General features: G+C 38.2%; 1 protein-coding gene across 2 annotated transcripts in view; it reads right to left on the bottom strand.

Moving 5' to 3' along the window:
• The window catches only part of Spag16 (sperm associated antigen 16), an 898261-nt gene that overhangs the window by 412302 nt on the left and 473249 nt on the right, over window positions 1-12710 (bottom strand). The window lies entirely within an intron of this gene.

The following is a 12710-nucleotide window of genomic DNA, read 5'->3' as shown; positions in this document are numbered from 1 at the left end:
AAAAAATGTAATTGTTGATGGGTTTGGTGGCAAATAAGAAAAGTTTTCTGATATGACCTATTTTCTCAATGAAATAAAAAATCAAGGTTGTCAGTTCAAGGGGAAAGACTGGGGAGAGTGCTAAAGATGGGAAGGAAGAAGAGAAAGTTGTAAAAGAGACTAAGCTGTGGAGAATATGCATTAGAATTCAGTTATGAAATGAGGCTACACAGACATATGATGTGAGATTGATAAGCAAGCGTGTGATTTTCAGGAACAGTGTCAGCAGAGAATCATAGGGAATTGGCATGGAGGCACCAAAAGGTAGGGAAGGGGATTCACACGATGAGAGAAGAGTGAGCTTGTGATCGAGCTCACAGTATCTATTGTTACATTTCTGTTACTGCAGTAAGACACATGACAAAGCAATTTATAGGAGAAAGAGTTTATTGAGGAAATACAGTTTCAGAGAGTAAGTCTACATCCGTCAGGGTCGGGAGATGGTGGCAGGCAGGCAGGCAGATGCTGGGCACTAGGCAGAGAGAACTAACTTAGGAATCACTTGGTCTTTTGAAACCTTAAAGTCTCAAGTGGTACGACTCCTCCAACAAGGTCAGACCTTTCAATTCTTCCCAAACAGATGCACAAACTGGAGACTAAGTGTTCAACTGTGTGAGCCTATGGGACTGATTCTCATTGGAACCAGCCATGCAATAAGAAGACTGTTATTAAGGGGTGGGGCACTTTGGGAACTGTTTCACCACAAAGCAGGGATGCGGTGATAAGCGTTAGGCAGTGAATAAGTTAGGAATCCAAAGTGCAGAGTATTAGCTTCCTTCTTGTTTTGAGAAACTGATGTTGAAACTAATAAAGACAGTAAATAGGCACAAAATTAGCCAAAATGTGATGGGCTGAGCAGGATAGCAGTATATGACAATATTTAAAAGTAGCTAATGGTTCCATCTTGAAGCATGTGCTTACAATAAAGCATGGTTTGGAGGAACAAGGTGGAAGGAAATGCGATCTAGAAGCAATAATCAAGAGCAAGAAGAAAATATAAACCATTGGTTTATATGTTAATCCAAATGAACATTTATTAGTTTCCCAGCTATAGTTGAAGCCCTGCCCAGGTTAGTGGCAACAATTTGTCAGCAAACCTCCAGATACAGGGAGGTGTAATCTGTGTTACTATTCCAAGAACAAATGTAGCACACACAAACACACACATACACACACACACACACACACACACACACACACATGCAGGTGCACATGCACATGGGAATATACACCACAATATGTATATGAACATTCCAAAATAACATGTATCTCAATTTACATGCTTGTTACTCATTATAAGCTGTAAATCAGGGAGAGAGTTACAGGCTTTATTAGGAAAGGGAATGGATATCCCCCAGGGAGCATCAGCTTAAAAGAGAAGATAAATAGGACATTGAAGAGTTTGGAGACAGAGAACATTTTGCTGATGAGAGGCACTGAATTACAAGGCTTACAGACTAAAAAGGCGATCAGAGGTAAATGAGAGGTGAAGTCCAACTGGTGAATGTATGGATAATATCTAGAATACAGTGGCTGGCACTTTTGTGGTGACCCAGATAAACAAGGCCTTTAGCTTGATGGGATTAATCCGAATACTCTCTTTCCATATGGGAACCAAGAGTTTAGTTTCTGATGGTAAATAAATTAAGATAATGAAAACCATGGTAATGCAGATAATGAAGAGGTGAATTATTGTTAAGTATGTCAGATGTCACTGAACACTATATTCTAAGTCTAGAAGTGACTTACTAGGAAATGAAAGCAGGAATTAAGTGTGGATGCACATATAAATACCCCAAATTTCTTAAATTAAAAAAAAAAACCTGTTCAAGAGATTTATATTAAGCACATAGGCAGTGTGTTTTGGCTACAGACATAATTTATTAGGACTGTTTTCATATTCTCTTGATGCATTAATTCATATATGTAAAATAGTAAACTTCCATTTATTTTGGAAACATTGGCAATATGAGTTTTTTTAAATGTATATTTAGTTTGTCATATAACTAGAAAGCAACAAAGAAATAAATTATAGGTCACCTTTAAGTCTGAACTAATTAGGTGTTGTTATAAACTTGTCAGCTATCTGGGAAAAGTAAACTGAGAGAAGAATTTTAAATATCCACTTTTTTTCTTATGGTATTTATGGCTTTAATATAAGGGTTCTATATTAAAATGTTTTATATTTAAAAATACATACTTAGTAGATGCGAGAGGATTCCATTGGTGAACTTCTGCTGTGCAAACTTCACATCCCTAGCACACATAGAAGCCTAGTGCAGAAATGCACACCCATAACTCCAGCACAGGGGAGGGGGAGGGGGAGGAGGAGGGGGAGGAGAGGCTGGACATGGCAAGGTGTACCAGACCAGCTGAATCAGTAAGACTGAGATTCACTGAGAGCTGTGGTCTCAAAAATTATAGTTTGGAGTGATTGATGCAGACTCCTGGCACTGACTTCTGACCTTTGTACACATATGCATTCACATGTACACACCTCTGTACATTTAAGTCTACACATAGAAGCACAATTTCAAATAAGGGCATGTTTAGTATGAACTAACTGCCAATGATACGTCTAAGTTTTCAGCTTTTGGAAAAAATATTACTTAGACATATTACTTAGACAGTAACACAACCATCTATGGTTAACCCAGCCTACTTCTTCCACACTGACTTTTTCTTGTCAGTATTATTACCAATAAATAAAAGAATAAATTTTTTATAATCTCTCTGAGCTCACCTGCATCTTTAAGAAACTACAAAATTTGGATACTCCTTTGTTGCAAAGAGGAAAGTATTTTAATCATAAGTAGTTATGTTGCAGCTCATGTCAGTATGGTTATTTCTAACTGTTATTTCTGATGTGTTATAGATTGATCCTTAATAACATGCTACTATAAAGTACAATTTTTTCTTCCTCACTCAAAATTTTAAAAATCTCATATATTTTCCCCCAAACCACAATGGGATCACAGAAAAGGGCACCCTTTGTGTGAAAATTTTTATTTGTATTTGTGTGACAAGAGTTTGGTGGCTGGTCAAAGCAAAACTCCAATCGGGAAAGCAATGGGCAGAAAGAACAGAAGGCCTCTCACCTTCACTGTCCACCTTGCTGGTATGTGCCCCTGGGGGTCCACAGTTTTTGCAATACTTAGAGAACTAGGCTCATTAGTGCTTGCTGGAAGCCTGTACTCTGTTTGATATTTTCTTCTGATACATAGAGACAACAAATCAAGTTTCTGATCAATGACAGAGCCGGTGTTTTTCTAATGACATATATGGTGTGGGTATCAGCAACTGCAATGGGCTGTGTAGTAAGTATCATGTAAGAGACTGAATTTGGGTTCTGGACTGTATTCTCAGCTCCATGGATGTGGACGAAGAGTGTCCAGGGATAGAAACACAGCCAACATATGTTGAATTATTTAATCAGCAATAAGCATCTAAGAAAGAAGGCTTTAGTGCTTTTTGATGAAATCTAGTCAGCAACACAAGAACATGCAGGGGAAATCTGCATAGATGACTTTCCTTATAGCGAAGACTCCATGGGCACACTCCAGATGATCAAAACTCAGGACAAAAAACTGTATTTCCACCTTTCTGAATTCCACCTTTCACCAAGTTTCATAGTTTTGTAAAGTTTTGTACAACAGATGTCAGTCACTGCAAGGTACGATAATTTAAGTCCTTTATTCCATTCTCTTTCCTAGTGCTTTAAGTAATTTATATTCATTGCCAACATAGAAAGTATTGTCCTAAAAGCAAGGATATCTACAGGAATGACTCATTTCCTTCTAGTTGTTAAGTCTTTCTATTTGAACATTAATTTATTTTTTCATTTTTATTTGATGTTCATGGAAAACCACCACTTCACTAGCAACTGAATTGAGAGTTAGCATTTACTTTCAGTGAGAATTGCTTTAAAATTCTTAAGCAATATTTTTGGGTTATCATAACACTTAGTGTTTATTTTTCCAGGTAAATGGTTTTAAGATCATTTGTGTTTTGGAGCCTAGATAAATTATAAATAAGTAAAAAAATCATTTTCATTAGATATTTAAAATAATCAAATATTTACATGCCACTTTAAAAATAATTAGAGATTTTAAACTTACTTTATTCACACTGAGTATGTAAGACAATCTTGTGCATATTCAAATACTCAAATCCATATATAAACCTTAAATATTAAAGAGGTGATTTTTGCTTTTGTCTCATGTTATCTATGACTACGTATACTATTATGTTAAAAGGTAACACTGAAGAAATATATTAAATATTTTTAATCCATAGCAATGAGGAAAATAAAGTTTCATCCATTAAATCAACTTTTAATAGGAATGGTATATTTTATTTGCTTGATTAGCAATAATAAAGTAAAAACATAATATAAGATATTTATTCACTTAGAATATCTTTAATCTAATCTATTCACCCAAACTCTTTTTAATATCTAGTTTATTCAGGATATAAGATATAAAGGAGAAAGTATACCTCATTTAATATAAATTACATATCAACTATGCAACTCATTTATATGACCTAGTATTACTATATGAAGGGATAGGATTAAATTTCAAAGAACCCATGACATATATCCTCTTATTTGTTGACTCATGCATATTGATCTAAAAGAACTTTTGCATCAAGTTTATTGCAATGGGCACTTGCTGTAGGCGTTCCTCGCAAATGCAGACAAAGCCATATTAGTTATGAGAGAACTGTTAAATTTTTAAACCAAGCTCACACTTTCTGAATAAAGTATGAACACTAGCTTTAATATTTTTTCCATTATGAAACAGGTGCTTCTTCAACTATGTAATTTGTGCTTTTTTGGAGAGAAAAATTAAAATACAAACATCATTTTCATGTTTTCTTCATGGGCCACATTTAGACAGCTCCTCAGACCTGTATTTCAAGGAGGCATTACTCATTTGCAGACAGAATAGTTGGCTCATTATTGGGTAGACCAGGACAAATTATTCACAAGAGGTATCTTACCATTTCCTTTAATATAGCATAATCATATTTTAAGCATCACTTTATTCTGCTAATATGTGTCCTGGGTGCCTTTTCAAGTATAACAAGGCAAACTGGAGACCTTCACAACATAAGACATGTATTAATGCAGAAATAATCCAAGCCCTTGAGTCTCAATACTTCTTCCTACAGTATTATGACTTAAAATCATTAATATTGTACAATATGTCCTTCTTTATCAGAATAGGTAGCTTTGTGAGTGATTCTCATTTAACATGAGATACACTAATGGAATATTTTATATTATAAACATCAAGCCCCATTTTTATTACTTTTTAATAAAGAAATGTTCTGAAATAAAAAATTTTCTTTCATTCTGAAGTTCAACTTAACACATTATTTGTCCAAAAGAAATGAATACTACATTTCACTAACAGAAAATAACTCTCTGAGCCAGAATCTTCATATTTCACATTTCCTTTTCTCACTTTTAACTGACTCTTTCTGTTTCTCCCCTCTCATCTGGCCCAAGATTTTGATTGACTGGTGAATTATTAAATTCAGTAGGAAGCGATGCCAGTGGATGGAAGGAGCATTCAATTCTCTTCCCTAGAAATGGTAGAGAGGCAGGCAGAGGGCACACCTCCCCTTCTGCCTAATTTTGAAATGTGCCAGCATAAAGAGAATGAGCCTTTTTCTCCTTAGTCATCTAAATATGTACCAGGTCATTTGTTTTTCTCTGTCTCTCCAAGACCATCATAGCTCAGAAACTCTTGATATCTTTTCTACAAATAGTTCTTACTGCTGTCACTGGCCCAACCTTGGCTAGGAGCACTTTCGTCTTCTGCCTGGATTTTGCAGGGCCCTCTTAGCTGGCCTTTCCACTTTTATTTGTTTTTACATCTCCTCTCCTTAGTCTAAACTCACAACCATCATCTATTAATATGTAAAATAGATGCGACCTTGTGCTTAAAGCTACCAGCATCTGCCATTTCATTGAAAATGAATCTCAACGGTGTTGGGATGTATTGTAATATGTATACATATACACACACAAGGACCTTAACCTCTCTCTGCTAAATTTACCCTAGTTATGCTGGCCTTTGACAATGCACATGAGTTTTGACATCATTGTAGAAAATTTCAGAAGAGCCTGAGGATCCTGAGTACCAGCTTGGCTAGTTGGTTTAGTGAAACTTTTCAAATATATATATATATATATATATATATATATATATTTTTGCATGCTCATATTGCTTTATTTGGTGGAAGACGTGAATGCATACTCTCTTTATTCAGGGTGATCCAGGGATTACATACCTCTTGGGGGAAGGAATACTCAGAAAGGGAAGGTCATTGGCTGAAGCCTCAAGGCTATCTAAGTACCTCATTAGCACAGAGAAGACCTCCAAGTGTTATACTATGTAATTGAGTGCCCATGGTCCTCTCTACGGGGTGTCATGGTTGCATGTTCCAGAGCAGGTATGGAGACAGGTAAGAAGCAGCTGGAGCCCTGCCATCCTCAAATCGCTGAGATTCCCTGGGTCTGAGCTCACTCGACCTTCCTAGTTCTTATGCCTGTCTGATAGTGTGGCCCCACACACCCTACAACAACCCAAACTGGCCTTGAACTCCCTGTGCCTCTGAGGCAGTCCTGGAACTTCTGCTCCCCCACCTTTTCTTCCCACGTGCTGGCATTACAGGTGTGCACATCACATCAACCAGCTCAAACATACTGACTTGAAGAGGTAAGATGGAATCCAAAGAGACTGCTTTTGTCCTTTATTCAGTATTTGAATCGCCCTTGATAGCTATGACTCAGACTTACATATAGCATTGCCCCCTGCTACTGTTGTGTGTATACGCTCATCAAAGCACAAGAGTTGGAAAGTCTACCTCCAAAGCAACGCTGTTGAGGCATGACTCTGAATTGACTGATGTTAATATTGTAGAAGTGAGGTCATTTCCATGAGAGTGAGTTTGTTAGGAAAATAAAGCAAGCCCTCTCTAGTTCAAATATTAATAAGCTTTATAGTAAAGATTACTGCTTGGAATTATAATTCTTTTCATGAATGTTATTTCTGAACATCTCCCATGCTTTATCTGATCATCTCTCTCTCTCTCTCTTTCTCTCTCTCTCTCTCTCTCTCTAAAAATTGTCATTTGTAATTAGCATATTATTGTTCATTTGGTGTGTTTTCTTTCCAATGAAATGCCATCTAAATTCAACTATTTTTTTTAATTACTTGTCTTCGTCATTGTTCTCTGTTTAAAAGAGACAACGTGATTGAAGCAACTTATAGAAGAAACATTTACTGGGGTCTTGCTTACAGCTTCAGGGTGTTGGTCCATTATCATCATGGCAGGGAGCATGGCAGTGTGCAGGCCCAGCACTGGGGAAGGATCTGAGGGCTTTCTGTTCTGAACCACAGACATCAGGACAGAGTCTGGCACTGGCTTTGAAAACCTCAGAGTATACTCCTCGTGGCACTCTCTCTCCAACAAGGCCACACTTCTAATCCTTCTCAAACAAATAGAGGTCTTGCTGACTAAGCATTCAAATATATGAGCCTATGGAGGCCATTCCTACTCAAAACATCACAATGTTGTAATGGTTAGAATAATAGATTAGGTAAGGCCCTTACTACTTGCTTTGGAATATATAAACAAATAACAATCCTGGGAAGATGGGGAGGTTGCTCAGTACTTAAGAGGTAATCTCGTGAAGAACCAGGCCTTGGTTCTTATTGACTAAATCAGAAGGCTCATAGTGCCACTGACTACAGTTCTAACAGATCTGACAGCATCTATAGGTACATGCTTGTACCTGGTAGACATGTAGGCAGTTAACTCTATGCACATATTCATAAAACTAAAGGAAACTGATGCCTCCCATACAGCCTCTCTGTCCACCAAAGAACTGAGCCGCATGTTCCTCCACCTATAAAGTGTTAGTTGATGTTTTCCCAATCTAGAAAGAAAAATAACCCACAATCCCAGTCAGCCACTGCTCGTATTCCATAGTTCGTGTTCTTTGGACAGTGCTCAAGCTGTTGCAGTGGGGTCAGAGTGGTCGGTATGCTGACCAACTCTTTCTGCTGCCTACTTCCATCAAGTATGATGATGGGACAAGGAAAGAATAGAAGCTATATAGATGGAAACAGAGAAAAAGAAAGTGGGAAAATAAAACTGCCCATTTTGTGAATTGCCTTAGCATCCTAAGCAAGCAAATCAAGGGACTTTACCAAGGCGCTGAAGAAAGTTGCTTGAGTGAAGCACGGCATGCTCACATGAGGAGAGCTTCTCCCACTGGTTTGCTTGATGTATTTTGTGGTTTCGGGATTTGGTTTGGCTTTTCGAGTGTGGCTTCTGACTTTCGTGTTTGTTTGTTTGTTTGTTTGTTACAATACAGTCATTATCCCCTTCCCAGTCCACCCTCTGACTGTTTCTCATTCCATTCCTCCTCCTCATCTCCAAGAGAATGTCCACATACCTTCACCCCTCAGCCCACCAGAACTCTCCATACCCTGGGGCCTCAAGTCTCTCAAGGGTTGGGTGTGTCTTCTCTCACTGAAGTCAGACAGGATATCCTGGCTTCTGGCTTTTTCATAGCAGGTTCGTCTTTGTTAACTATTCTCTTCTTTGTGACGAGATGACTCTGTAACTTCCATTGGATGCACATTTGGGGCTTCCTGGACTATTTTAAAAATGTATGAGTTACTACCTGTCGGCTCATGATTTCTTTGTCAGTGTGATTCTCTCACAAAACCAGGTTTTTGATGAATTTGCTTCTAAGTTACAAAATAGAGTGAAAACCACAAATTGAACACAGTTCTTAAACTTGCTTTTTTTCCTTCTCCACATAATTTCAAGGGCATCCGAAACAACTCACGGAGAATTAAGGACATTGCAATTATTTCCCATCATTTGGAAGAGAGAAGCTGCTGAGTTTTCCAAGTCCCCATGTTTCTGTCAGTCCTTGATACATACTCCTAAATTTTTGCTGTTGTGCTGCCTAACTGAAGCAGCTGAAGCAGTAACACGGTGGCTGTGTCCAACCCCTATCCTTCTAGTTATAAGTGGTACAGGCACATGGTCTGCCTTCCAAATACCAAAGTGCCAGTGTGATGAAGCTGCTTAGCCAAGTGCAGTTACCTTGGAAGACAAACGGCCAGGAGTCTCCCAGAATACCTGATGCGATATTATAGAGAGCAGATGCAATGAAAATTCCATGATTGCTTCAAAATTGCTACATCTTTAAATTATTTATAATCTCATTGAGGGCAGTGATTGATTCTGAAATTCTCCTTATGTCTGTTAAATGGCCCTGGACTGCTTACTCATGTCATGAACACTTAGTCACTGGTGTTGTGTATGAATGCCTAGAAAAGGAAACATAAATTATTTTTTTACAGCTGTCTGAGATCATTTTTAATACTCCTACCTAATTTTAATCATTTTGTAGATTCATGTAGTATAAGACAGCAACTTGTCACACAGCTTGAATATGAATACGGAAAGTAAAAAAAAAAATCCTACTTAATATTCTTCACAGGTACTTGAAGATCAACTCTTTATTCATTCATGCAAGTAAACAATCACATGCCAAGGACTCGTGTGTGTGTGTGTGTGTGTGTGCATATGGGCCTGTAGATATGTGCATGAGTGTGTGTGTGTATGTGTTTGTGTGAGGACATGTGTGTGCAATGTGCAAAATGCTTAGTGACTGAACTTAAAGGGCGTTCTTAAAACTGAAATAGGAAACAATGATTTCTAAGCAAAACACATACATCTGTCAGTTCATGTGTATGATCCTTGAGAACCTCCCCAGAGTGAGGCCTTACACAGACTGAGGAGTACTTTTAGATAGTGTTCAGGCAATCTCAGTGTTGCTCAGCAAATATGATGCTTTATCCAGAACTCTGTCTCAGTTATGCTTCACAGTGAACTAACATTTTGTTGAACAGACAAGAGGATGGTGATGATGATGACTGCATGTGTCAGTTCAAAGTAATCTGCTCTTAAGAACTGTGTGGCATCCAGAGATGAGGAAGCCATACATCACAACTCAGCTTCTATCGTTCCCCAAATGACCAAGGTAAAACCCCTCTCCCCTTACGTCACTGAGTCAGTTCAAACAACCTGTGATATTTTAAACCAAGACATAGCCTTGGGTAATTACAAATCAGAATTTCATGTTTTGATTATAAGTCTGAAAGACCTATCAACAGCCTCAGGGGTAATCAATATCTCCCTTTTCTTGTTCCTGGGTGTAGCACTGCAGCTTCACAATCAGTATCAGTTTCTGTCGTTGGGGATGAATTTGATTGAGGTCTGGATATTGATGAGAAATTTAAATTTAAAACAATTTGACGTTTATAAAGAGTAACATTGATCTGCTTTGTCAGAGCATCAGTGAGATGACAATATGACAGAGTCAAAAGGAAAGTTGCTAAATCACAGTGTTTAAAGTAACTCTGGGGGCAGGGGGTGAGTTTTATTGGGATTCAACTTTAAACCTGATCATGGTTAGGTTTACACAGTCTATATGGTTAATAGATTTGAAATTAAAATTAGATAATTGTGCTGAAATTTCAGTGACTCAGTATTGAAAATATTTATGAAATCTGATCATATGATATTGAAGCATAATAGAATTAGGAATTTTTACATACAATTAATTGTCACAAATAAAATGGTGCCCAGCAAAAAATCAAAACAATTTCCCCAGTTTTAGATAGAATTAGGTAAAATTATCACTCACAGCCATGCTTTCTCACACAGGACATGTGTCTTAGTCAGGGATTCTATTCCTGCACAAACATCATGACCAAGAAGCAGTTGGGGAGGAAAGGGTTTATTCAGCTTACATTTCCACATTGCTGTTCATCACTGAAAGAAGTCAGGACTGGAACTCAAGCAGGGCAGGGAGCAGGAGCTGATGCAGAGGCCACGGAGGGATGTTCTTTACTGGCTTGCTTCCCCTGACTTGCTCAGCCTGCTCTCTTATAGAACCCAAGACTACCAGCCCAGGGATTGTCCCACCCACAAGGGGCCTTTCCCCCTTGATCACTAATTGAGAAAATGCTTTACAGTTGGATCTCTTGGAGGCATTTCCTCAACTGAAGCTCCTTTCTCTGTGGTAACTCCAGCCTGTGTCAAGTTGACACAAAACTAGCCAGTACAATATGCAAAGTTCAGTCAGTTGTTCGTCTACAACCTAGGATTATGTTATTTATCTGCCCACGTTTGAATCTGTCAAGGTCTAGTAATGGCCAGAAATTGTTCCTGTAACTTTAGTGATCAAAACTTAGCAGACAGGACTGTCAACTATGTAACTTGTTTACTAACTAATAGGAAAAGAATAGTAAGGACAGACAAAGTTCCTTCAGGACAGACCTACAAACACCAACTAAAACAACAAAGGCAATTACGTAGAAATTATAAATATTCATCTGACTAGCATTCACAAAATCTTTGATCTTCCAAAATCACAGAGAGAGAGAGAGAGAGAGACAGAGACAGAGACAGAGACAGAGAGACAGAGACAGAGAGAGAGGGGTGTGGGGAGAAAACAAGAAAAAAACCCAAAACAAAAACAAACAAACAAACAAACAAACAAAACAAAACAAAAACCCAAAACCAAACCAACCAAACAAACAAACAAACCCCAAAACCACAGAATTGAAGAAGGAGGTTTCCACAGTTGAAATGGCTGAAATCAGACTTCAGCAATTCTGTGCTGGTGATGGGGGTTTCTCTGCCTAGAGGCTGCAGTCTAAAAGGGATGGGGAACAGACCAAGGAGAAGAGGTACCTGCTAGCTGAATTTTCTCTCCCTAAATGATGTTCCAGGGTGTCTACTGTAATGAGAACAGTATTGTTGTTGACGTAAAATTAATGGGGTGATGGCAAGTGTACAAGATGCTCATGGGAAAGACATGGCAAGAAGGAAGCCCCCCCACCCCCCCTCGTAGTCAGACTTGCAACCTGCTGTATGTACCAGCTACTGGCAGAGGTACAGGAGTCAGACAGCAAAGCCACAGAGAGGTTTACCTAGCCCGGCTGCTGCAGCCTCAAGGAAACAAAGCATCATGCGTGGGGGGACAGAGGAGCTTAGGAACTGCTGCACAGCCTCAGGAACTCATTCACTTGTGGGACTTAAGATAACTTTTGACTGAATGGCCACAAGTACCTAACTGCCCTCTGCTCTTAAAATGCCACTGGTAGGAAGGATAGAGGACAGGTGTTGAAGGGAACAAGTGTATGTGAAACTGTAAGTCACAGTCTTTGTGATGGCTCTGCTATTCATTCTCTTTGAAAATAAGTTAGACTGGTCATGGGACAATAGTTTGCATAACACTCCAGGAGGCATCATCCAAAATTTGAGACCTAAGCATTGTTTCAACATCAAATGAGACTCAAATTCTGGCATATAACCTTTAACCTGAAATAATTAAGATATTTGATGTTCTCCTATTGTATATTTTCATCTTTCTTGTCTATCAAGTAGATTATAATATGATTATTGAAATTTTAAATGAAACAGATGTTTGCTTTTATTTAAATAAATATAAAACTTCCATATCTATAACTTCTTACAGTTTGAGAATTACTAAAAATTACTGGTTTGGTAAAACATTCTAAGGTATCAGTAAAAACTGAGCATAAGCCAATTCCATCATATTC

This window comes from Mus musculus, chromosome 1 (assembly GCF_000001635.26).
Source record: "Mus musculus strain C57BL/6J chromosome 1, GRCm38.p6 C57BL/6J".
Lineage (NCBI taxonomy): Eukaryota > Metazoa > Chordata > Mammalia > Rodentia > Muridae > Mus > Mus musculus.
The sequence above is the reverse complement of the archived record's forward strand: the minus strand, read 5'-3'. Positions and strand labels throughout refer to the sequence as shown.